The sequence below is a fragment of the Cetorhinus maximus genome, chromosome 6, assembly GCF_964194155.1.
Source record: "Cetorhinus maximus chromosome 6, sCetMax3.hap1.1, whole genome shotgun sequence".
Classification (NCBI taxonomy): domain Eukaryota; kingdom Metazoa; phylum Chordata; class Chondrichthyes; order Lamniformes; family Cetorhinidae; genus Cetorhinus; species Cetorhinus maximus.
The window spans coordinates 79,761,603-79,788,445 of record NC_135884.1 but is presented as its reverse complement, the minus strand read 5'-3'; positions in this window follow the sequence as shown (position 1 = coordinate 79,788,445).

Here is a 26,843-nt window from a genome sequence, read left to right as displayed (position 1 = left end):
TTATTTGTGCATGGAATGTGCGTGCAACTGGCAAAGCCAGCATTTGTTGTGCATCCCTAACTACTCATGAGAGCACTCAATTTTCAACCACAATTGTTGCTGGTCAGTATAGGCCAGATCAGGTCTAACTTTTTTGCTGAATTAATTGAATTTTAAATGTCACCAGTTGTGGTGGTATGATTTGAGCCAACACACCATTAGCCTTTGCCTCTGGATTATTAGCCCATGGGCAGTGCCACCACATCACCATCTCCCACCAAATGTTTTGCCCAGACTTAGTCTCCCTTTTCTACCCATTATGCAATCGTCAGTCCAGGTCAATATATTACTGCCAATTCAATGAATCCACATTTTGTGTAATAGCCTATTGGTTTGCCAACTTACCGAATGTTACATTCACTGTTTTTGCATTATCTATCCTAGCAGGAACATTAGGCAGAACGATTTGTCAAGCAAGTTTTTCTGATGAAAATTCACTGCCACCTCTACTTAATCACGTTATGATATTCTAAGTGCCCTGGACGCAGGTCCCTCATAATAAGCACTTGCATTTTGCCTGAAACTGATGCTGGGCTAAATGGCCTATATTCCACCGTTTTGTGTTTTCCTTTCATCATTTCTGAAACAGAGGGATGATAGTTGCTACCTTCCAATCCTATGTTACGTGCAGCGGGTGCAGTTGGTCATGTCCAGGAAGACTGCCGCCAGTTAGGCACATGGCATAAAAATCACAGTTGCAGCATGCTAAGTAATGGACCGAGTGAAGGGAAACAGAGAGGAGTGGTGAATTCTATGCCTAGAGAACCAACAACGATCCCACCGCCCCCCCTCCCCTCACCCCCCGGCACCCCATTATAAAGGAGTGTGGACTTGCATTGTTGTCCATTCTGCTACTGGAACTGTTGGTTTCAGTTGAAGTGCAGCTGATTTTGATTTCGAAAACAATTCATGATTTATCTGCAGAACAACGCCACCTACCCCCACCCCCGGCCATCCAACTGTCGCAGATGGCTCGAATGTCAATGAAATCTAAAGTCTGAATCAGGTTCAAATTATTTCAATATTCTCTTTTGCCAATATAAGATACACTTTATGTCCCTTGGGGAGCGCAGGTGGTGTAATGTGAAATCAAGGATTACAGAAATACATAATCACATAATTGTTAAGGTGCAGGAGGAGTCACTTCAGACCATCATGTATTCCGAATGAGCATTATGCCTCAGTGCCGTTCTCCTGTCTTTTCCCTATAATATTGTTCATATTTAAAAAATAATTGAAGAACCTGTTGAACACCTCGATTGAGCCTCCCTCCACGATATTCCCAGGCAGTGCATTCCAGAACCGGACCACTCCCTGTGTGCAAAAATAAGTTATTGTTTTCTCACAACGCATTTGCATCTTTTCCAAATCACTTTAAATCTATGCCCGCTGGCTCACGATCATTTTAAGAACGGGAAATGTTTTTCTGTATCTACTCTGTCGAGGCCGTCCTGATTTTGCACAAATCTATCTGAATTCCTCTTAGATTTCTACTCTCCAAGGAGGACAGCCCCGAGATCGGCCACCTATCGTCATAACTGAAGTTTATCATCCCGGGATCCATTTATTTAAACCTCTTATGCACTCCATCCAATGCGCTAACATCCTTCCGAAAGTATGACGACCAGAGCTGTACGCAAAACTCCAGTTGTGGTCTAACTGGTATCCTATGCAAGTTCAGTATAACCTCCTTGCTCTTATAGCCTATGCCTCCATTACTAAAGCTTTGGATACTGTATGTACTATTAATTGATCTCTCCACCGGGCCTGCCACCTTTAATGACTTATGTACATATACATCTAGGTCCTTATGGCCTTGCAGACACTAAAGAGTTGCAGACATTATTTTTATTGTCTCTCCGTGTTATTTATAACAACATGAATGACATTCAGACTTCTCTACATTCAACTTCATTTGTTATCATCCTCTCACTCCAATCACTTGTTTAAATCCTTTTGAAGTTCTACACTCCCCTCCTCACAGTTGACATTGCTTATAAGTTTTGTATCATTCATATCCCATGAGCTATATATTTTCTCACAAATCTGTCATATGGCATTGCAATAAATGGCATTTGGAAGCCCATGTGCACCACATGAACATCATTTCTTGATCGAACCTCTCTGTTATTTCTTCATGAAAAGACAGAAAGTTAGTTAGTAGATTTTCCCTTAAGGCACCCATGCTGGCTCGTCATTATCAACCCACATTTTTCCACTTGACCAATCAATTATGTCATGAATAATTGTCGCTCGAAGGTTACCAGCCACCGAAGTTAAACTAGCTGATCTGTAATTGATGGGCATTTCCTTACAACCTTCTTTGAGCAAGGGCGTAATATTTGGAATTTCGCAGTCCTCTGGCACCTCCCCTGAGGCTCGGAATGACTGCATTAAATTGGTCCCTGCCCGTGCAATTTCACCGCTCACTTCCTTCAATGTCTTTAAACGGATGGCATGGAAATGCCATGGCGTAGTGGTATTGTTGCTCGACTAGTGAATGCAGCGAAAACGTCCGTGGGCATGGGTTCGAGTCACGCCACGTCACAGGCTGGAATTTTAATTCAATAAAGCAAAATATGTAAAATAAAAATCCAATGATGGCCGTTAAACCATTGGCGGTTCTTGAAAAAAAGAAGCATCAAATTCCCTGATGCACTTTAGGGAAGGAAAACTGCCGTCCTTACCTGTGATTATAGACCCACACTGATGTGGTTCACTTTATATGCCCTCTGAAATGGCCTAGCAAGCCATCCAGTTATAACAAACCGCTACAAAGTTACAAAAAAAAAGAGTGAAACCGGGGAGTGGCAAGGGTGCAGAAGGTGCCATTAGCAGCATTTCGATCACCAACAGTGGCTCGGCAGCAAAACTGCTGTCTCAGTCCTAAGGGATATAACGGCTAGACTGAGTCTGTGGCTCACGGGAAAAACGTACTTGACTTCATCCCCACCAACCTGCCGGGCTCAGATGCATATGTCCATGATAATATCGAGGGAGTGGCCACCATAAAGCCATTGTGCAGACGAAGTCCGGCCTTCATATTGAGGATACACCCCATTGTGTTTTGTGGCACTCCCACCGTTCTAAATGGGATAGCTTTCGAACAGATCAAGCAATTCCACACTCAATGAGGCGCTGTGGACCATCAGCAGCAGCAGAATTCTACTCAAGCACAGACTGTAGCCTCATGGCCCTGTATATCCCCAACGCTACCATTACCATTAAACGAGGGTATCAACCGTGTATCAATGAAGATTGCAGGAGTCTATGCGAGGAACAATATCGGGCATAACTAAAAATGACATGATGAAACTAAAGCGCAAGAAGACTTGCGTGACAACAGCATAAGCAGGAAATGATAGACAGAGCTAACCGATACAACAACCAACGGTTCAGCTCGAAGGTCTACAGTCGTTGCACATCCAGTCGTGAATTGTGGTGGACAATTAAACAACTCACTGGAGGAGAAGCTTTCACAAGTATCCTCTTCCTCATTGAATTGGGGGGCGGGGGGGGGGGGGGTGGGGGTGGGGGGGGCGGTGGAGGTGGAGTGGTGTCTTAGGTTGGTTACCAGCAATCAGTTCAAAAGGTATAGCTGAAGAATTTGCTATAATTTTCAGCCACAAGTGTCGACTGGGGAATCACTCTCATCATCTTCAGGATGCCTCCAGCATCACAGATGTCAGTCTCCAGTCAATTCAATTAACTCCACGTGATACACAAAATAACCGTCGAAGACATAGTGCAAAGGCTATGGGCACTGGCAATATTCTGGCAAAATTACCAAAGGTTTGTGCTCAGAATTTACTGGGCTCCTAGGCAAGCAGTTTCATTACAGGTACAACAATGGAATCTACAGTTCCTGTGCAAAATTCCCCAGGTATGCTCTGTACACAAAAAGCAGGAAGAATCCTAACCGCCGAATTACCGCCCCATCTGTCTACTCTCGATCATGAGTAAAGTGTTGGTAGGGATCATCAACACTGTTAACAGGTAGCACTTGTTTTGCAATAACCTGCTCAATGATGCCCAGTTAGTTTTCCGCCCTGGCTTACCCAGCTCCTGACCTCATTGCAGCCTTGCTTGTAACATGGATAAAACAGATGATCTCCCAAGGTGATGTGATAGCGAGTGCCCTTGACATCAATATCATATTTGACTGAGCGTGGCGTCAAGGAGACCTAGCAAAACTGGAGTCGATGGGAATCAGGTGGATAACCCCAGTGGGGGGAGTCCTACCCGGCACAAAGGTAGTTACAACATAAGTTCAGGAGTTGGGATAATCACTGTTGTTTGCATAATATTCATCACCATTCACGGATCCTCAGATACTGAAGCAGTCCATATCCAAATTCAGCAAGAACTGTAAAATATCCAGTCTTGGGCTGACAAGTGGCAAATAACATTCGCGCTACAGAAGTGCTAGGAAATGACCACGTCCAAGTAGAGATAATCTAACCATCGCTCCTTGACGTTTAATAGCATTACCATCATTGAATCCCTCTATATCAACAACCTGGAAGTTACGATTTTTCAGTTATACTTGCTCCCGCCAACCTTTGGTCCCAGTCAATCTGGCCCAACTCTGTCCTTGTCCGATTGAAGTCGCCTCTCCCTCAGTTCATTATTGTTTCCATGGTTGCTCATTGCCCTTTTCTGCCATCCTTCCAAATCTTTTGACACGTTGAAGACTGTCTCCTTTACATTGTTCAAATGATATTTCATCTACTTGGCCCAACTCATTTCTCAGAACCAAATCTATCAGTGCCTCCTTTCTGGCTGGACTGGACACATACTGCTGTAGAAAATTTTCCTGAAAACATTCTATTATCTTTTACCCCACTCGGCTCTTTACACTGCCGCTAATGAGTCTATATTCGAATAATTAAAGACTCACATTGCACCTACTCCATAACATATGTTCATCTCTGTAAATTCCCTTCACAATTGTCCATCTACATCCTTCGTACCCCTTGGTGGCCTATATGCTACACCGAGCAATCGAATTCCTTTCATTGTGTTACTAAGCTCCAGAGAAATTGATTCTGTCACTGACCCCTCTGGGATGTAATCTTTCTCCAGCACTGTAATGTTCATCTTAACCAATGCAGTCACCCCTCCTGCTTTTCTCCCCATCCTATCTTTCCTGAACTCCTTGTACGCAGGAATAGTGAACACTTAGTTCTCTACGTCTTTGAGCAAGGTATCTGTTATCAGCACAACTTCATAATTCGGCATGGCAATCTGTGTCTGTAAGTCGCCAATTTTATTTATGATAACCTGTGCATTCACATATATGCAATGTAACCCTGATTGAGACTTTTTTTTTCTCCCTTACTCCGACGCCTCCTAAGATCTTACTGTATTCTACTCTAGCCGTATCTTTCTGTCCCAGCATTTTGTTGACCTTGGTATTTCTCACTAATATTCTCGCTTTGTTCACAAATCGTTATTTTAAAGCCCATGCTAAACTTTCCACAAGGAACACAATCCCGGCTATTTTCAGGTGCATCTCTCCCAGAGACAGTCCCAGTGTACCAGCAACCTAAAGCCCACCCTCCTGCACCATTTTTCCAGCCAGGCATTCCTCTCTCTTATCCTTTTGTTTCTGTGCTCACTTACATGTAGCACTCGGAGAAATGCCAATGTTTGAAACCATTCGGCACCTTCTATGATTGAACTAACTTAATAATAAGAACAAATGAAAATTATGCAGTCTTTTTCGCTCCCTTTGGATTTAGACTGTGTCACAGCACTTATCCAAGTCTCGGTACAGGAACTGAGATGTCGTAGCATCTTCCATGTATGCTCTGAGATGCAGTAATCACTGTTGAAGGAATGAAAGTGAATAATTGAACTTCGCTGGCAAATGTTATATGTAATACGTTCACCCTTAGTGGAATAATGCTGCCAAGTGTACTGAAAAGTGAAATTATCGATTCCCTTCGTGTTTCCATCTCCGGATCCTTGTGGTTATGTCCATTAATTCAGCCCCGGAATTCCCCATGGACTCAACTGGTCATTAAAGCAAGCCTGAATGCTGGAATATTTGGTAGCAAAATAAGGCAGGGTGAACAAGAGTTGAGATTTAAAGATACGATACAAATGTGGCACATGCGGGGAGTAGCAAAGCTCCATTTATGGGCATGACCCAGGAAGCGTTACCAAGTGTGTATTGTGGTTCATATGTAAATTACCACGGAATACAGACTAACCAGCTGAGGCACTGACCATTCCTAGAACAACCTTCGTTCTTTTCTCAGTGCAACATTTTGTTTTTAGTCTCTCGCAACAAATGGCCACAGCTCAACCAATGGTAAAAGCGACTGTGAGTCATGCAGAAACCAATGTGCCTTCAAACTGAAAGACAATGAGAGTGTGCACATGACTCTGGCAAACTCATTGCACCCATGCAGCCTAGCATGGGTTCATTGAGAATGACCAGGAAATCATCCTCTGTCATTCGCTATGTTTGCTAAGGAATTATACACATGGGGAGATGGCACCATAAAATTGGAAGAGAAATAAAAGTAACCTGAGATATTACTGTTCAGACTTGGGGCCGAAACAGCAATTGGTCAGCAGCAAGGATGAAATGTTCAGATTGATTGCTGCATCAGATGGTGAAAACTGATTTAGCGATCCGAGCAGTGTTTTCCCACCGAGAATAGCTTGAAACACAGCTATCAATAATGAATTAGAACCCGATATATTTAGTGAAGAAAGCCAGCGCAGAGTTAATAGAATGGACTGAGCGAGGGTTCAGTGCTGATGGGGCAGGGAGAATGATTAATACAAAATTGGCCACACTGAGATAATCTGTTCTATGGGCTCCGAACCAATAGCCAGGACGACGTTCGGACAGGGTAGGTGCAGCAAATCTGTTGCTCTTGATTAAATGAGCCTATGGGGCTGGTACAAAATAGGAAAAAGGCAGAGCCGCAGCGATTACGGTGAGGTTCCAGATCGCGTTTGAGGATCCAGCTCGAGCCTAAAACATTGAGTTGCATTGCGGGGGAGTAGAAGCAGTTCATACCTGTACTCTTATTTCACAGTTTTACTGGTGTTCCATGTTAAGCTACAAAGGATCATTTCGGACCAGTATTCTTATTTCGCAGTTTTTACAGTTTTCTTTCTCGGAATCCAAACAGATACAATGTAAGCAGATAAAATAATCACATCATACGTTTCACTTAGCAAAATAGATGAGTGATAGTGAATACAATCACAGCGAATCAGAGAAGGGGATTTGAAAGTATTAGCTACAAACTCACTTCAGTAGCAGTAATCCGATGAGGAATCAGACATATTCATAAATTTCTCAAGCCATATCCAAAAATGATTTCCAATTGTATTTAAACTGAAACATTCTTTTGCGAAGGGAGTGTATTATGTTGAAGCCTTTCAACACCGGAAGCTGTCCCATTATTTTTTTTTTAAAAACAAATTCATAAATTTATTCCTGGTCAGGTCATTTTCACAACATGAAATTGTGAACTGCATCTTCCCGCCTCGTTCCGTCCATTCACCTAAATCCAATACATTGAGTGCAGTGAATAATCATGTAACATTGCCGGTGTGATTCGGGTCAGCTAATATCATAGAAATATAATGTAGTTACTGCTACGAAAATGTTGATGCTGAGGCAGAGGACATTCGATTGGAACAGAACAGATGGCTGAGTAAAACAGACATGAGAAATTATTATTCTTAGAAAAGCACAATTAATATCAATTCAAGTCATTATGAACTGAGAATAAAAGGCTCTGCCTTTTTTCTAACAGCTCTAACAGCTGAAATTATCGGAGAGTCAATGTATTTTATTCTCCATATTACTGCATATTCCTTATCTGTGAGAAGCACCAACTCCGGTTGGCCTGGTAACCACAACTGCGGCAGGTAATCTGAATGATTCATTACACTAAGATCCGATTTATACACGAACTATGTATTCACTGACGCAGTTATTGTGCTGATCATTACTAATTATTACAGTTATTTGATCAAACACATCACACCATCAGCTTTGACTCGGATATGAGTAACTATAAGGACAAAAGGGGCACTTCTCTTAGTTGAGGGTATTTTCTTAGTCAGAGCTCTCACAGGAATAAAGCGCAAAGCGATATTCATACAGAATAGGTCCAACGGCGATGAACATTTACTGTTTTAATATAACTTTATTGATTCGGTCACTGCTGGAGATACATTTATGAATGCCATATTTTTTTATTCAGTGTGGACTGAATACAAGGACAGAACAGATCTGTTTCCCGTTCTTGTTGCAGTTTCCCAGTTAAAATCTCAGCTTTGAACCTCTGGCTCTCGGTCAAGTTTCAGATTGCAGACCAGAAATTACTTTGTGATGTATTAGGCCACGGATGCAGAATGTGTCACCTTGATATTCCTCTCTCTGTTATTTCACTTCAGAGGTGTCCCCTACATATTCTACTTTGGTTAGCGACTCCAAATAAATGGAACTGACTCAGTCTTCTCCAGTCCACTTCTGACTGGCCACCCAATCTCTATTTTTCACCCATATCAACTGGTGCAAAAATCTGATGTCCATATACAGGTCTCAAGAATCCACGCTCACCCATCGTTCTTACGCTCACTGAACAAGCTGTCTCCCACTGCCCCCACGCTTAATATGTATAATCATTATCCTTAAGCTTAAGATAGCCACATCGCCGTCGTCTACAACCAAAACCACCCTTGGTCCCTCAGTATACTTGGCATTGATCTAGTTTGATGGGGCTGCCCTCATTTGCTTCCATTCTTTCTGTTCACATCTATTAGTAACCAGTGGATATCCAGTATTGCCATACCTTCCAACAGAACCTCCGTTATGAAAGGGTAGCCTTAACTTTCTATTGTTGCTCGCGTATCCTCTTCATCCACGTGCTGTTCACTGGCAACATCATTTTCAGTCATGGAATCAGCTTCCACATATGCACTGATAACATACAACTCGAACTCTCCAAAATCGCCCTCGACTCTCCACCGGCTTTGTGTTATCAAAATGTCACAAACTGTTTGAACATGAGCTGCCATTAAATGCATTTACTCATGGGGGACAAAAGAAAAAAAATTTTCCACTTTAAGGAGCTTCAGAAACTCCACAATGTTTTCACAGATTCCATTCTCCATCCCTGGCTGCTGTCTCAGGCTGAATGTGAGGTTGTGTAACTCCGGATATATCCTAACCTGAACTTCTGACCTCATGTTCCCTCCATCAAAAAGAGCCGCCACCTTCCGGAATAACTTTGGCATCCACCCTATCTACGCCCATCAGACAATGAAACAGGCAATTGAACACCAGATATCTCTCAATCCGCCACCTCTTCATTCCTCTGACACCAGTCTCTCAGTGAAGATCCCTTTCCTTGCTGCCACACTTTCCAAACCAGTCAGCAACAGAGAACATAGAAATGTGCTATTTTCCTCATAACCATCAGAAACTCCCAATGAACAAAGTTGTTCCATCGCCTTTTGCGCATCTACTATATTCTTAATGAAGGCAGCATTCTCAAATAAGAGATCAGCTTTTTCTTGCCCGCAGGCGGCATCGGGGACCCCTCTTCCGTGACCACACTCATCTCTGTTATCCTCCAGTTTTAATTCTCTGCGCACTGACCATAATCATATTTGCATTGATTTCCCCACCTCTGCAAACCCTCGCCTTACCATAATTTAATATTTATGTTCTTTGTAATGTCTTTTTCCTTTGTTTGTCCGTTTGTCTATCCATTCTCCGTTTGTTGCAAACTTGGTAAACTTATTTTTCCATCCATCGGGATACGTACTCAAAATATCTCCTTAATACCCTATCCACCGACCACCTCTATCTTCCTTTCAATCCAGATAACTTTTTTTTACATTGAGGTCCACTTTTGTGAATAACTCTTTTTTTTGGCATCGGATGAATGTTTTTTTGTTTATTGATCCATAAAATTCCCTACGATATTTCTCAAAGGTAATGGTGTTTTGAAAATTCACCCCCCACTCTCTGCATCTCAAAGCTTTTGGCCATCTTTCTCAGGCAGGTGATTATCCTAAAAAAAGATTCAAGGTCTCCCTTGTAATGAATGAAAGTTTTCTCGGTTTCTGTGGAACAAAGAGAAGTCTGTTAGTGTGTCTCCCTGCTGTTGTGGTCATGACCATTTTCTGATCAATGCCTCCTCCTGACATTTCTCATTTTAGTAATTAGTTGGAAACTTAAGATTGTCATATTTTTTAAATAATTTTAGATATTACAATTGAATATTCATATTGCTCTATTTCGCAAAAAGATTGGCAAATTTCAAGTTAATACAAATAAATAATTGTGAATAATAATATGTCATTAGCACATTTCAAGTTACTCAGATAAACTCTTTGCTGTCCTTTATTGTATTGACTTATCATGCATTTAAGAACTTTAGTCTCAACTCTAAAGTTTCTTTCATCACTGACAAAAATTTTCCACAAAAGGTCGTGCAAATCATGTCACTAATATAATTAATATCATGATGCATTTGTTTGTAATTCTGTCGCGAAACTTAAGTTTCAATGCATTTCCATATATTCATTTGTAATAAATTTTTTTGCTGAAGCGCATAAGATGGGAAATTTATTCCCATTCTTGTTTGCGGGGCGTGGGCTGGTTGGTCAACATGAATATTGAGTTTCCCTTTTCATAAAGTTCTCTACTTGAATATATATCGTTCTGCAAGTTCCCAGTATCGTGGATGTTTTGTTAAGCTCAATACAGATGCTTGCCTTTCCTGAGCACCATGTTTCAGAGCTTTTACCCTAAATGCAAATGTTGCAGGACTGCAGAGTTAACGTCTGGTCGGCTGGTTGTGGGTTCGCTTAGCTCTGTCTATCACTTACTGCTTATGCTGTTTGGCAGGCAAGTAGTTCTGTATTGTAGCTTCACCAGGTGGACACCTCATTTTTAGTTCTGCCTGGATCTGTTTCTGGAATGCCCTCCTACAGTCCTCTTTGAACCAGTGTTGCTCCCCAACCTTGGTGGTTGGCAGAGTGGAAGATGTGCCATGCCAGTAGGCTGCTTGTTGAGTACAAGTTTGCTGCTGTTGGTGGCCCGCGGAGCCCTAGGGTTGCCCCGTCTTGAGTTGCTGGACCTGTTCGAAGTCCAGGACATTTAGCACTGTGGTAGTGCCGCACAACATGATGGTGGTTCCTCTCTACGTGAAGACAGAACCTAGCCTCCACAACGACAGTGCGGTGGTTATTCCGACAGTTACTGTCAATGGCAGATGAATCTGCGGCAGGCAGGTTTGTGAGGAGTGGGCCAAACGCTTTTTTTCCCTCTTGTTGGTTCTCTCACGACCTGCCGCCGACCCAGTCTAGCAGCTATGTCTTTTATCAATCAACCAGCTCGTTTAGTAGTGGTGCTACTGAGCCACTCTTGGTGATGGTCATTGAAGTCCCCCGCCAAGAGTACATTCTGCTCCCTTTTCACCCTCAGTGTCCCCCCTAAGTGGTGTCAAAATGGAGATCTGTTTTTTTTTAGCTGAGTGGACGCTTGGAGGGGCACTGCAGATTGTTCAGCAATGCATGCGCCCTTTCATCCACAATCAGAACAAATCCTTCTCGCCATGTGACCACAAAGCTGATAGTCAAGAATTGCGAAAAATAATCAATCAGAAAATGCTGGCACATGCTTCGGAATTGGGGGATAAAAGTCCCATAACCAGTGCAACACATATAGGGCCAGCATTGGCACCAACAGACTAGTCAGAAGATAGCAATAAATCAACGTGCAATAGCAGTTCAAATCACCCAGAAGAGGCTTAACTGCGAACAATGAGTAAAATGAACTGCCCATAGATACACATGTGGATGGGGATTGTTTACCAAGAGAAGATGCAATGCTGATGGGAGGGTGAATTAAACATATAGTTCACTATCAGGAAGAGTCTCGAATTTTAGTTGCATAACTGGTGAAAAAATTCCAACAAGAAATCAAAGTGTAAGGTTTTATTGCACTAATAAATAATTCATCAACGTCAGAAAGCGCGCTGTTTAAAGCTACGTTATAGAGCCCTGCAGCATATTGCCTTAGTAACCAATAGTGTCAAATAACGTCACAACCTTGCAAGTTCATCTTTCTCTAGTGCACAATGAACATGTATTTTGTTCATCCAGTCACCATTCCTACCTTAATCATCGGACCACTGATGTACTCGTTCCATTGCATCGAGAGCTGTGGTGCATCTTGGGCAATAGCTTGACCCTGCTTCTTTCCACATCTATGAGGCACATATGAACATACAATGTATAGGGTCAGAATAATATGGCACTAAGGTGTTTCCCGAGGGCAAATCTCAAAGCAAGCCATTAATCACATTTTTAAAAATATATATAATATCGCTCATCGTTCTAACTAACAACAGCCGCACCAAACATAAGTTTTTGCAATGGAAAGGACTGCGATATGTTGGCGATAGCAGGCATCGCCTGAAATCAGCGAACGTGGTTGAAAATCCCGAATCACAAGAGTTGAACCTATGAATTGGGATGGCAATCTAATGTGGTAGTGATTGGCTGCTGTTTCCTCGAAGCGGCAACTTTCCAGAAGGAAGATTAAACCTGAGACCTGACTGCCATCTTATGCGTTCGTAACACGTCCCATGAAACTATTGAATTAACAGTGCTCCCTCAGCAAGTCTCAAAAAAGAGTATTTGGTTAGTGCAGCAGTGTTGTTTATGGGACTCTGCTGAGCACACATTTACTGCAGGATTGCGGATGTTACAGAAGCTACCACTCTTCAGCAGCCTTTTATTGGCTGCAAATAGCTAATGATCTATAGAGTCATAGAGCCATAGAGTTATACAGCACAGGAATAGGCCCTTCAAGCTATCTATTCTAATCCCGTTTTCCAGCACTTGGCCCGTCGCCCTGTAGGCTATGGCGTTTCAAGTGGTCATCTAAATACTTATTATATTTTATGGGGGTTTCCGCATCTACCACACTCTCAGGCAGTGTGTTACAGATTGAAACCACCCTCAAATCTTGATCGAACCTCCTGGTTTTTACTTTAAATCTAGCCCCCTTGGTTACTGACACCTCCGCTAATGGTAAAAGTTTATTCCGACCTAAACTATATATGCCCTTCATAAGGTTGTATGCCTCTATCTAGTACCCCCTCAGCTTTCACTGTCCTAAGGAAAACAAACCTAGCCTATCCAGTCAGTCTTCATAGCTGAAACGCTCCAGCCCAGGCAACATCCTCGTGAATCTTATCTGCACCTCTCCAGTGCAATTATGTCCTTCCGACAGTGTGGCGACCAAAACTGCACACAATATTCCAGCTGTGGCTTAACTCGCGTTTTAGACAATTCCAACAGAGCCTCCCTTCTCTTATATTTAATGCCTTGATAAATAAAGGAAGGCATCCCATAACCCTTCTTAATCACTTGTCTTCCATGCTGCTGCCTTCCGGGATCAATGGACATGTACACCAATGTCATTTTGACTCTGCACATTCTAGCGTCCTAGCATTCATTGGGTATTCCGTTGACATGTTAGTCGTCCCAAAATATATCAGCTCACACCTCTTAGGGTTAAATTCCATTTCCACTGTTCTACCATTTTACCAGCCCATCTATATCGTCCTGTAATCAAGGGCTTTCCTCCTCACAGTTTGCAACACCACCAATGTTCGTGTCACCTGCGAATTTGCTGATCATACCTCCTATTTTCACGTTTAAATCATGAATGTACACGACAAATAGCAAGGGTCTCAGCACCAATGCGTGAGGTACTACACTCATTACAGGCTTCCATCACAAAAGCAACGTTCTAATTTCACCCTCTGCCTCATGCCACTAAGCCAATTTGTATCAAATTTGTTAAATTGCCCTGGATCCCTCTGACATTCGCAGCCATTCTCCAATGCGGGGTCTTGTCAAAAGTTTTACTGAAGTTTGTGTAGTCTACATCAACTACACTACCCTCATCTACAAAACTAGTCATCTCCTCGGAAAATTCAATCAAATTACTTAGACATGACATCCGCCTGACAAAGCCATGCCGATTATCCATGAGTAATCTGTGCCTCAAAAGCGGTGATTAATCATGCCCCTCAGGACTTTTTTTCCACTAGTTTCCTGCAACTGATTTTAGACTCATTGGCCTCGAATTACCTGCTTTATCCCTACTGCAATTATTGGATAATTGCACCATATCGGCTGTACTCCTGTCCTCTGGCACTCCCCCTGTGGCCAGAGAGGAGTTCAAAATTAGTGTCAGTCCCCTGCAATATCTCCCCATTGCCTCTCATGGCATCCTGGGATACATCTCACCTGGGCTTGGGGATTTATCCAATTTTAAGCCCGCTAAAACCCTTAATATCTCCTCCCTTTCAATGCTAATTTGCTCAAGTATATTACGGTCCCCATCACTGATTTCTACATCGACATCACACCAGACTATAGTGATCACACATGAAAAGTAATCATTAAAAACCTCACTTATGCCCTCCAGCTCTACGCACATGTTTCAACTTTGGCCACTAATGGGCCCTACTCTTTCCCTGGTCACCCTCTTGCCCTTAATATATTTGTAAAACGTCTTGGAATTTTCCTTTAACTTGCGCACCATTGTTTTTTCATGCACCCTGTTTGCTCTCCTAATTACTTTTTAAGTACACCTCTACACTTTCTATACTCCTGTAATGCTTCCACTTTTTTCAGCCCTTTGTATCTGCAATAAGCCTTCTTTATTTTTTCCTTATCCAATCTCCTATATCCCTTGACATCCAGGGTTCTCTGGACTTATATATTATCCCGTTAAACTTTTTAATGATGTCTGGAATTCTCTTTTATTAATATATATTATATATATAATATATATAATTTTACGCATGCAGCAGTTTTGACGTAGAGAGATAGCAGTAAAGAATTTGATATGCTTCATTAATTTCAACAGAACACTCTTACAGGGCGAATTACGAATAATGTAGAACATTAAAATATGAAACAACAGGGACTCCCTCAATAATGTGGACGATTGTCTGGAAAATCACGATTCAATAACCATGATACACTTGAACGTAGTATACATCTTTATGGATGGAAACAACATAAAGAAAAATCAAGGGCCAGTAGAGGCCATTCGGCTCACTTCAAATCATCACTCCAATGCTCCAACTTCCCCTGTCGAACAATCAGAGCAATTACACTACACATAACATATTTGATTCATTGGCTCCTTTCGTAGAAATATTCCAGCCACTAAGTACAATACAATCTAAATAATTAATTTAATGAAAAATGCTTTTAACTGCTTAATTATATTTTGTCCTGGCGACGACGTGATTGGTTTACTTTTAAATTCCAAGTTCGCTTACCTTAAACACATTAAAAAAGACAAGTTCAGACGAATGCAACATTTAAGAGTAATCCTGGAAGTAATACCGGAAGGAAATAAATGAACAAAGAGCTAAAAACTGATTTACTTTGTCTCACGATTGTGAATTTACGTTATATTCTGCATTCAAGTTTTCTATCCTCCTAAGTAACTTGAGATCGCAATAACTTGCTTAATTAATGTCTTCCTTCTAAAATAAAGGTGTTTTTTCCCCGACATCAGTTCCACCTCATTCACCCCACAACCACCAACCCACTCCCCGCCTTGGTTCAGTGTGAAGGCTACTTGTCATAAATTTAATGCTTTAATGATCACTCAGAAGCCTGAGTTTGTAATATAGGCTGCCACGTTAATCCAGGTCTTTTGTCATTATAGGTAGACATTAAACCAAATTTTCCACTGGTCCATCATGTTCAATGTTCGCATGACGCTAACGGTTCAGGATAATTCCCCTCGTGTCCTGAGCAATATCTATCTTTGATCCTAAATCACTGTAACGGTTAGCTGGTCATACGTGCTTATGGATGTTTTTGGCATCCTGATGCATTGCCTGCCTCAATTATTGATGCAAGGAAAATTGGTCTGTAATTAGATAAACGCATCAATAGAAGAGGCTTCTACGTTGGCTACCAATATTAGGTGACCGCTCTTTGCATATGGAAAACGTATTTTCCTTGTTTTTCCTTGTCTTGCAATCCGATCCTGAGCGTAATCCGTTCTCCTATCTTCATAATTAGGCGTTGCTGTTTTATTTGAGCCTGCCATATCGAGCGCAGCATAGGGTACCTTACTATCCGGTTTACATGTCTTGGTCTGAACATCGGAATATCAACATTTTAGCTGATTGGAGACTAATGTCAAACAGAGACGTTAACATAGGCACAGTCCTGCAGGATTAGTGCAGATGGAACAGATTAACAACGCAACATTAAATTAATTTCATGCACTACATTTCATAGCCTGTGCTCATCTCTGTTTATTAAAATGCAAGGTAAACTCTGATGACGTAAAATGGAAACATAATTACAATTATGGATATAAAATTAAAGCAAATGTCGACAAAATATTCTGCTAAATATGTTTAATGAAAGACGATATGAAAGAAAGAGATGAGATCATGAGTAATCTATTTGTCTTTCCAGCCTGCTCCGCCATTGAATAAGTTCCACATGACTTTCCACCTTCCCACACGACCTCAGGTTTCTAAATTCATTGAGTAACCACAAATCCTTCGACATATTCATTAAGTGAATCCAACGATTGAGCTACCACGGCTCTATGATCAGGAAAATTCACATCATTGAAAACCATTTGAATGAAGATATTTCCCCTCATATCAGTTCTAATTCTAGGAAACAGTATTCTGAGAAGGCGAGCCCATATTCCGGATGGCCCACACAAGAGAGCATTTCTTAGCAACGAATCTGTGAAGCCCCTGAAGAAGCATATGAATCATCTAGGTCCCGTCACAATCATCAAAACTCCAGAGAAAGCAGGCCTAGCCTACATAATCTTGAATAATACAAATATCCCTGCATTCCAGGAATCAGTCTCATGAACATTATTTGCACTCCATTTATGACAACAATTTCCTTCCTTGGGTAAGGTGGAAAAGACACAAGAATACTACTAATGTGTTCTGACAAATGCCTTATGAATTGCCGTAAGACATCTGTACTAGTATGCTACAATCCTCTTATATAGAATGGAATAGAGCACCTATTCAGCATCACCAATACCCCCCTTCGCCCCCGAAGCTACCCACCCACCCCCCCCCGACTTCCGCCAACTGATTGCTGCAATTGCTATCCTAAAAAATGTAATTCGAGATGTGAGCAGAATGCATTTTCTTGTGATCGTTCTTTTTGTTTTTCTTTCCCTTATGGGATGGCAATCTTCTGCAAGAAACGTCAACAAATTTTAGTCCATCGATTTGAACATAATCGGAATGGCGGGCAAGTTATCCTCAAGTTTCCAATAAGTTTATCGAAGTCAACTTTGCCTCGCCGCCAAGTGAATATCCCGCCCAAGGAGTGGAGGTAAAAAGCTGGGTCCGTTGCAAATTTCTAGTTTGATAATATGTTTGGAGAAGGAGTCGATTGAATTGAATATCATTTTCGTCTTAGGTGTCTCTTGTTTTTCTTAAAATTGTAGTAAATCCATCCATGTTGCCCTTTCCAGATTTTCGCACATTCTGGATCAATGCACAACAATAATGGCATCTCAGCGTCTGACATTATGTAGAATGGTATATTAATTCTGGGCCTAGTGGAATCGATGGAAATGGAGGCCATTGTTGTCGATTCCGTTTGAACTAAAACTGGGCTTGTAAATAAACTTCAGGTGCACTTTAAGTACCAAACCCTATGGTGTGGGTGGGGAGTACAGACAGACCAGACAGAAGAAGGATGTCCAGCTTCTTTCCCGAACAGGCATTAGCCATTTGAGGAAATCCGAAGGATCCTTGGGCACTTTTACACAAACGAGTTTCATTAGTAGATTTTGAAAAACAATTCCACATAACGAAATATAATTGACTGCCCCGAACTTTTGTATTCGGGATCCATTCCACATTTAGCTATATGGGAATATATGCTACACTGCCACCAATTTACTACCTGATCTGTACGAGAATTTAATTCATAAGTTAACGACCAAAACATTACTGTGTCATTTAAGTTGTTTCTGACCAATGGCAGTTTTATTTACCAGGTGTTTTTTGCATGATCGCTGAATTCAATCGGCGCTATATTGCAGAAACCTTTACAGAAACCGGATAAAATATGACAATTATTGCATTAAATAGTTTAGATTTCGGTTATGCAGATACTTAGCTTTAAGTAAATGTGTAAACTTACCTCCCCGATGTTTGGTCCTTTCTTCATTGCTCTGCACACCTGGTAACGAATGAATTTCAAAATGAAGCATTTAACCTTCCGAGAAAGACGGGTCTGGTAATCTCACTGTAAATATCACCAGATCTCACCAGTTTGAAGGAATTGCTTTGTTTCTGACATATTTTGGCATTAGGAACGGGATTAATCAGATACCGCCCGGGCACCAGAAGACCGACTGTAAAATGCCAGGGACAATTCCACAAACGGCCAAAGGCAACAGACAATTAATTGATTTTATTTTTTTTTTGCAATACAGCATCTCTGGGGCTCCTGTCTCTTCGGATAACTGGGGGATCGTTGAACAGTCCATACCATTTTAGAAATTCGAATCTGGAGTTACATCAGTAGTGATGAAAACTATATTCAATAAATCACCAGTTGGAATATTGGTAAAAATAAGCGGGCTGGGGTGACTGTGAAGAGGCCCTTATCTCTTAAAATGCAGGATATACAGTTATGTTAAGCAATGCATCCGTCACTGTGGCAAGAAATTTTTTGTTGCAATTGTACTGTTGCAATCAGCTTATCACCACGTATAAAAGGAATATCTTGCCTGGTCTTTATAGAACTTTTGAGAATTAAAAATAGTAAATTATTTCTTACGTTTGCTTTTCTTTGGTGCACATCGCATCACAATGATGAGACCCAGCACCAACAATGCCAATCCACCCCAAGCAGCTGCAGAAATCAACAGGTAATATCTGATCGCACCACCTGCAGGATGTAAATGAACTATATAAATCCGAGGCAGGATGTAAATGAACTACATAAATCCGAGGCCACCAACTGTTTAAATTCAAACATAAAAATGTCCACAGTCACTTCGTGGTGGGTCAGTGTCAGCTATAGAACTGCACATGAAAATATTCTCCTCGGATTGTTCAGGTTCTGTTATGAAATGACAGTCCTTGCAGTGCTTCGTTACAGTATCAAATTACAAAAATAGGTTTCCAGAGCATACGCAACTTCATTTAGTGTTTTCCCGATATCCTGGAGTTGTTTTAGGGCCAAAATCATAGGTCAATTCATCAGCATACACAGGAGCCACTCCTTAAGAATTGCCAGTACGAGGACTCATCCCTGTGCTAGGTCGCAGTTGTTATGTGTGGGCTGTCAAAATACCTTGGCATAAGCATTAGCCGTCCAGTGACCTATTGGCTACACCCCTGGAATAGCGGAGCCAAGGTAGCGGCGAGAGTGAATCGCATGCACATCTCGGCGATTAACATGTGGGATAGCAGACTCAACAGTTTCTGCTCTTCTTCACTCGACATTGTCTACCCAGAGGCAGAGTACTGCTATTCAACTTGGCTTGGGGGCTGCCATATGTGGTAGGTGTATTTCTGCAAGAAATGATAACGATTATTTCTTTATCATAATGACCAACACCGTTGGGGTGGACTCCTGTGCCAGCAAGCATTGGATCTCCTGATGACCGCAGGGAAATTTCCCCCGTTAAATAGCACCACGAGCTGAGACAGGACCTGAAAAAAGCATACACTCGCCTGAAATACTGTGCCCACCCTTCACCCTCACCGCCCCCCGCGCACCCCCCCCCCCCCCACCCCCACCCACTCCCACCATTAAACAAACCCCACACTCTATGAACTAATGACAGTCCAACCACTCGATTGTCCACCTCCTGTTCGACTGCAAACATTACAAACCACAACCTCATAACTGGCCCGTATTTTGAAGTCCTAGGTTTCAGATTTTCACGGAAAATTGGGACGACATTCTACCGCTTGAGCACTGGCCAGGGAAGATGTGACCACGTGCTCCGCAAGAAGAGCGTAAGGAACAGTTCAAATTATGACTGTGCCCATCCACGTCAGAGCACCGTCCGGACACTGAACATCTGCCCTGAGAGATCCATTCCTGGTGGCATCGCAACAATTCACGCTGTGTCAACTGAATCCATTGAATGGATTATTAACTTCGAATTCGAATTACAACAGCTTCAGTGACCATATAAAATCAGAAGTTCTTTAGTTTTGTTGGTTCAGGTCTTCAGAACAAGAAAATGAATGCAGAGCTTCGTTTATATTTTTTTCTATTAAAATGCAGTTATTAGTACCATATGCTGTGTTATTCTCAACTGTGGTTGTATCCTTATTTTGTTTTGACAGAATGCTGCAGCGTAAGTCGATTATGTTTATATTATGTGTTAAAAAATAAATGAGTAGGAACCATTCGGCAGGCTGATTTACGTTTTTCTTTCCTCTGACATAGTGTGCTATTTTCAGATTTGGCCAACAGCAGTTGCTAAAATTAAAGCTTGGTGCAGAATCTAGCATGGAGTCAGGAATGCAGAATATCGCGGTCGATATGCGACGAACTTAAACTGGAATGCTAAGATCTGTCGAATGCACTCCGTCTTTAAGACTCGCGATCGCCAATCCCTCTGGGAGAGCAAATACCAAACAACAGTTGCAGAGGCTTTGGATCAAATCACCTGGCAGAATGCCTCGGGTAATGAGGAAGGATAACCTAATGGTAGCTGGAGGGATCAAAACATTTGTTTGCTTACGCGATAACTAAATCGGATAAAATATAGATCAATAAGGCTAAGGTCGGTGATGTGATAACTATGAGAGACACTTGGCATCGTAAAAATAAACACTCGGAGAAGCATGGGTTATTAAATTACGTACTGAATGGATAGGTGAAAGATAAATTGTGCCTGATTAAGCTGTCTGATTTATTTAATCAATAACAAGAAAGGATGGCAAAGACCGTATGAAGATAAATGTACTGTTGAAAGGCATTTCATTAAAGTTACCCTTACAGTTTCATTCGAAAAATGGAAACATGCCTGATTGAATGAACGGTGGCGACTTTGAAAAGAGAAAAATAATGAACGGAAGCCACTTAATGCTGCACCCTCTCAGCCCAGTGACTTCGCCTGCAGCAGAGGCAGCAGATGCTTCAGTGAAGAGTTGGCCTCCAGAGACACAGCAGACGGCATTTAACACAAGATTGACCACAAAAGCGCAAATAATCTTCTCACAAGATCACAGGGACCCGGGTTCCAATCCTTCCCCGGCAGATGGTGGAAATTGAAATCAATGCAAATCAGGGCTTAAAAGTCTAATTATGAGCATGACACCATGACAGATTGCCGTACGAAACGATCTCATTCACTCTGCCGTCCTCAGATGATCTGGCTTACCTGTGTCTGCAGGAATGTGGTTGACTCTTAAATTGCTAAGCAATTCACTCAGCTGCTTCGAAAGGAATGAAACCGGACGGCATCAGCCAAGATACCGACATTGGCAAACCCAGCCCTCTCGCCCATTGCTAACATCTGGGGGCTTGAAACAGAGTTGGTACACAGGCTAAACAATCAATATCCTGACATAGCCACACACACAGAATTAGAGCTAACAGTTTATGTCCCAGGCACCACCACCACCATCCCAAGGTATTCCATGTGACACCAGGAAATCTGAGTCAGCAGAAATGGCAGCACACTGGCAGACAGATGGGAGGGAGTTGCGCTTGGAGACCTCAACATCGACTCTAGACCCCATGAATGACATCAGGTCAAAAATGGGCAAGGGGACTTCCAGCTGTTGATTGCTGGCCCAAGGCTGGTGAATCAGTACTCCTTCATGTAGAATACCACTTGGAGGAAGCATTGAGTGTGGCGCAGAATGTACTTTGGGTGGGGGACTGTTGTGGAAATTGGAGTGAACACTAAGACCCAGGAGGTTTGTCTCGAAAGCCTTTATTGAATCGTGATATCACGGAGAGCCCAGCAGCATACAACGGGAGCTAGCCAGCACTCTGAGCAAGCATCAGAGTACACGCATAGTTATAGTAAAAGTGTGCGTAATAAATAACATTGAAATTTTATCTTTAGCATGCATACCATTATTCTGTCTTAGTTTATAATTACACAAAAACCTTGAGTAGTTACACAAAACCTTGAGTAGCCCATCTGGCGACTAGTCATCTGGACAGACAACAGATAGCATGACTAGGCCCTGCCTCACGTGCTGATAACAGACCTCCTAACTTTGTTTCAAGGACTCTTGGTAGTTTGTTTATGATACTTGTTTTCCTTCCTTCACAATAGCTGACAGCGCAGGTTTGTCTGCTACTGGTGCAAGGAGACTTCGTTGTAGTATTCCACTGTGGTTTAACCACTGAACCGTTTGTTATCCTGTAGATTTATGTTATTCTCCACACAATCCCTCCTTGTTAATCTTCTAGATTAATACCAATGAGGAATAGTATCTTCATTATCATAAGGGGGTTCATAACCATAAGGACAAGTCTGATCTCTGGCAGGGTAAACCTTCTTTCCCCACCAGTGGGCTTCACTGGAGCCAGTGCGCATCATTTGAGGGACAACTGGAGTTCCTCCGAATCCAGTAGAGACACTTTTAATTACCTGGGAACAGCGAATTCGCAGAGCAACACATGCACAACAACCTATAACACATGCTATGAACAACCCAATTAAAACATACTGCAGCCAACTTCCCCAACCGGAGAACCACCCCATTACTATAGTGCACCAGGAATCCTTGTTATAAAAATTACTCAATCTTCCCCCAACTTTCTTTACTTCTAGCACTTTATCCATGACATGCTGTCCCAGGTTAGTAATGTTCTCAGAAACATCAGGCACATAAGTGGAGTACTCTGAACCTATCATAGCACAAGTGCCACCTTTTTCAGCTAGGAGGAAATCAAGGGCCATTCTATTTTGTAAGGCGGTCAGGCGTAGTGTTATCATTTCAGTAGTGGTAGCTGAAATCTGTTTCTGTGTCTCAATCAAAGCATCAGCCGTTGAACTAGCAAATTTTTCAAGTGCAGCCGCCAGGTTTATAATATCTCAGGAATTGCGAGCAGCTCCATAAGAGGGGATAGCAATCATCCAGAATTGTTCAGATTTCGAGACGTCATGGAGGACTGCCGGACAATGTATTTTTAACAACGAGTGGTGTGGACCCAATCTTCCTTCCCTTTAATCTTCAGGGCCGTTCGAGTTGTTAGCAGCACAAGGTAGGGTCCTTTCCACCCTCTCATGCAATTCAGCTGCTGTTTTGCAGAGAGGAAAATGGGTACAAATCCAACATTTAGTCCGATTAACTTGCGAGGCTACGGCCTGCATTCGTTGAACCGCAGAATTGGTATTCCATGCCCCCGCAAGGATCATGCAGGACAGGATCCAAATCAGAGTCAACATTCCAACGGCTCAGTTAACGTTCTTGCACAAGCGTTTCCATCCGAGGTCAGCGTCCGCTTGACGTGCGATGCGTGGATTCACAAGGGCGTCCTTCAACCTTTATGGCCATATGGGTGGTGAGCAGGACTTGGAAAGGCCCTTTCCATCGAGGTTCCAAACAGTTCTTTCTCCTGAAGGTCTTTACTAGGACTAGGTCCCCGAGCTGGTATTGATGGCATTCATCAATGATGGGCTTTTTCTGAGCTTCTACTACCAGTATAAGCAAGCTCTTGAGACAGTTAGGGTGAGAGCGCATAGTTATGAGCGCCAAGGTTAGATCTTCAGGCCCTTTCAAACTGGTTTCTTCACATAATTTGGCGAGTTTGTTTTTCAGAATACCATTTTGTCTTTCCATTGCTCCAGTAGACTGGGGCTGGTATGGGCAGGAAAGGTGATGGTTGCATTGTAAGGCCATCAACAGTTCCTTTATCACTTTAGCAGTAAAATGAACAACAAGTTTAAAACAGCATCATTTCCTCGGGTGGGATACGCCTCGACCCATCGCGAGAACAAACATACTAGAACTAAAACATAATTATATTCTATACATTTAGGCATTTGTATAAAGTCCATTTGTAAGTGGACAAATGGGCCCCATGGCTGGCGTCCCGTACGAGCAGTCACTGTGGGCGTCTTGCCTGGGTGATGTAATCGACATAGGTATGACAGGTATTAATAATACAATGCCTATTAGCATATTAGTATTCACTATACATTCAACATTCATTCTACATACACGTGTTAAACCCCTGAGCTGGCAACTGGTCAAGTCATGATTCTTGTGTCGTGAGAGATTGAATAAGTGCTCATTAGTTACCCATAAAGGGACTACCCCTTCTTCAGTCTGTCTTAAATTTTCTCGGGCTTTTTCCAGTGCCCAAGATCCATAGGTGCTGCATACATCATTTCTGCTCGCTTCGTCTGAAATATTTTTCCCTATTTCAATTAATTTATTGATAGTCGCCGCATGACTTTCAAGCACGGTAGCCAGACTTTGGCTTAACCAATGATGTCCCTATATTGAATATCATAGTGGCATCATTTATGAGGCTGCGCTTAACGTGGTTCCCTCCCAAACCTGATCACATCTCGCCACTGAACTGTACTGCCTCAGTCATCAATTGGCGCATCAGAGCCGTTTGGAGTGCTTGGGTATGGGTTGAGCACCATTGGGGCCGGACGACACCGGATACATTCAAGACTACGGGCATCAGCTCATGGTGTACATTATCATACAAAACTTCTGATTAACCAGTACCAAACCATTCGTCGGTCCTGGATGCATAGTCGGACAAGATGGATCAGTCGGTGTGGTTTGAGGGGCTTCAATTACTCTACTCGGTCTGTGAAAGTAGAGGTTGAAGTTGGCTGGGTAGTAGCGGACCTCCCATGCTCGATCTGACGCAAACCCTTACTACAATTTGAAAGCACTTGTTCTCCGACTGTTACATTTGGCATTCCCCGTTGCGTGTCGCATTCGACACTGTCCATGCTGTACCAAAGTTCCTCCTGTGGTGCAGGATGAGCAGTGATGATCCCCGACCTTGTTTCCAGCACTAATATGCCCACGACCAGGATCGTAGATCTTTGGAGACATTAACATCGGCTCCCGTTCTCTGGGTTACCGCTTGGTCAATTGTCATGTATCTTTAACTGTGTGTAATGTCTCCATTTACTTCCCGTTCTCATATCTACAAGTGCGCATGTATCACCTGTCATAATTACCTGGTATGGTCCATTGTTGCTCTTTGGATTTGCCTGTTTCCATATCCTTAATCATCTGTCAGTCCTAAACTTCCTCTCTCAACTCATGTAATTGCCTACTTAATTTCCTTACATTGTCCTGTATTTTTCCTTTCTGTGGCCCTACACCTCCTACTATAATACCTTCAGGTAATTGCATGGCCCTTACCTGTTATCATTTCAAATGGGGTGAACCTGGCGTTCCTGCTTGGGGTAGCCCACGGCGCATTAGAATATTGGGCTGTTCCCTGTCTCTTGATTGATGTTTTTTTTTTAAAGTTCAGTTCATCCTTTCCAGCATCCCTGGACTCTGGGGTGGTATGGAATATGGAATTTCTGCTTAATCTCCATAAGATTTCACACTTCTTTAATGACTCTCCCTGTGAAATGAGTTCCCTGGTCTGAATTCATCTGGGTAGGCACCCCTACTCCTTCCAGTTTACTCTTTCCTGCTACTGTCTCATGTCAGGCCTCAATTCCTTAAACAACTCAACAATGCACCTTCTTATCCTATCTTTCAACGGCTCAGTATCTTCACTTCCGGTGATGGTTCTCTCTGGGCACTGCTTAACTCTGCCTGTCATCAAGGTGTTAATCCTGTGGTTTTACTTTTTGTAGCTCACAGGCACATTAATATAATCAGTAATACATATATTTAGCTTTTTTCCAGCTTTTCATTTACTTGTATCCATCTTGTGGTAAATTGTTGTTAAGTATTATTTCTCCTTACATTTCAATTCCTGAACTACAGATTCCTCATACTTTTATCTCTAAGTTTTCTTTCCTGACCATGATCATCCTAAGGTTCTCTTGAGTTCAGTTTCTCTATTCTCTTGATTGTTTAAAATGTTTCCTTACTCTTTAGGCCATATTAACTATTCCATTTCAACGGGGATCCCTGTCTCTAGATCTTTGCCTATCTCCCCCTATGCAATTCCAATGCCTCAGTTGATGACCAGATTATCAAATTCATTTCCCTTAAAACAGTTTGTAAATTATGTCCTCTTTCCCAAACTCATTCTCCTACTTTCCTCATACGAGTTTACACATGCAACAACTACCATCTTATGTTGTTCAGGTTGTCCGGAGAGACTTTACAATCCAATAAAGTGGTTTCATAACAGTTTTAAAACATAAATCAGGTATTGACATGTTTTGCTTCCTTTTATTCTTCTCAAAGATTTTATTGCCTTAAAAGTAACCCACTAAATTGTGTCTGACCCTTTTCTTTTAGAATTTTCCCAGATTCATTAACTCGGCCAAAAATTGGATTTCTGCCAAAATTTGCCAAGGTCTTGAGCTTAGCTTCATATTTTGGGAACGGACTTACAAACACAAAAGCTTGCAGCCTTTCAATTAGTACCAATTGTTGTCAAAACTTTTGAAATTAAAATTCCCTTTTGAGAACATAATCAAGAACCAAACCTCAAATTTTTAAACTTTGTAAGAATTGTAATTTACACTATCAAAATTAAAACAATCTCTTTTTAACGTGTAATGATTTGTATCCATGTTATAATTGCGTATGCTTATCGACACATTC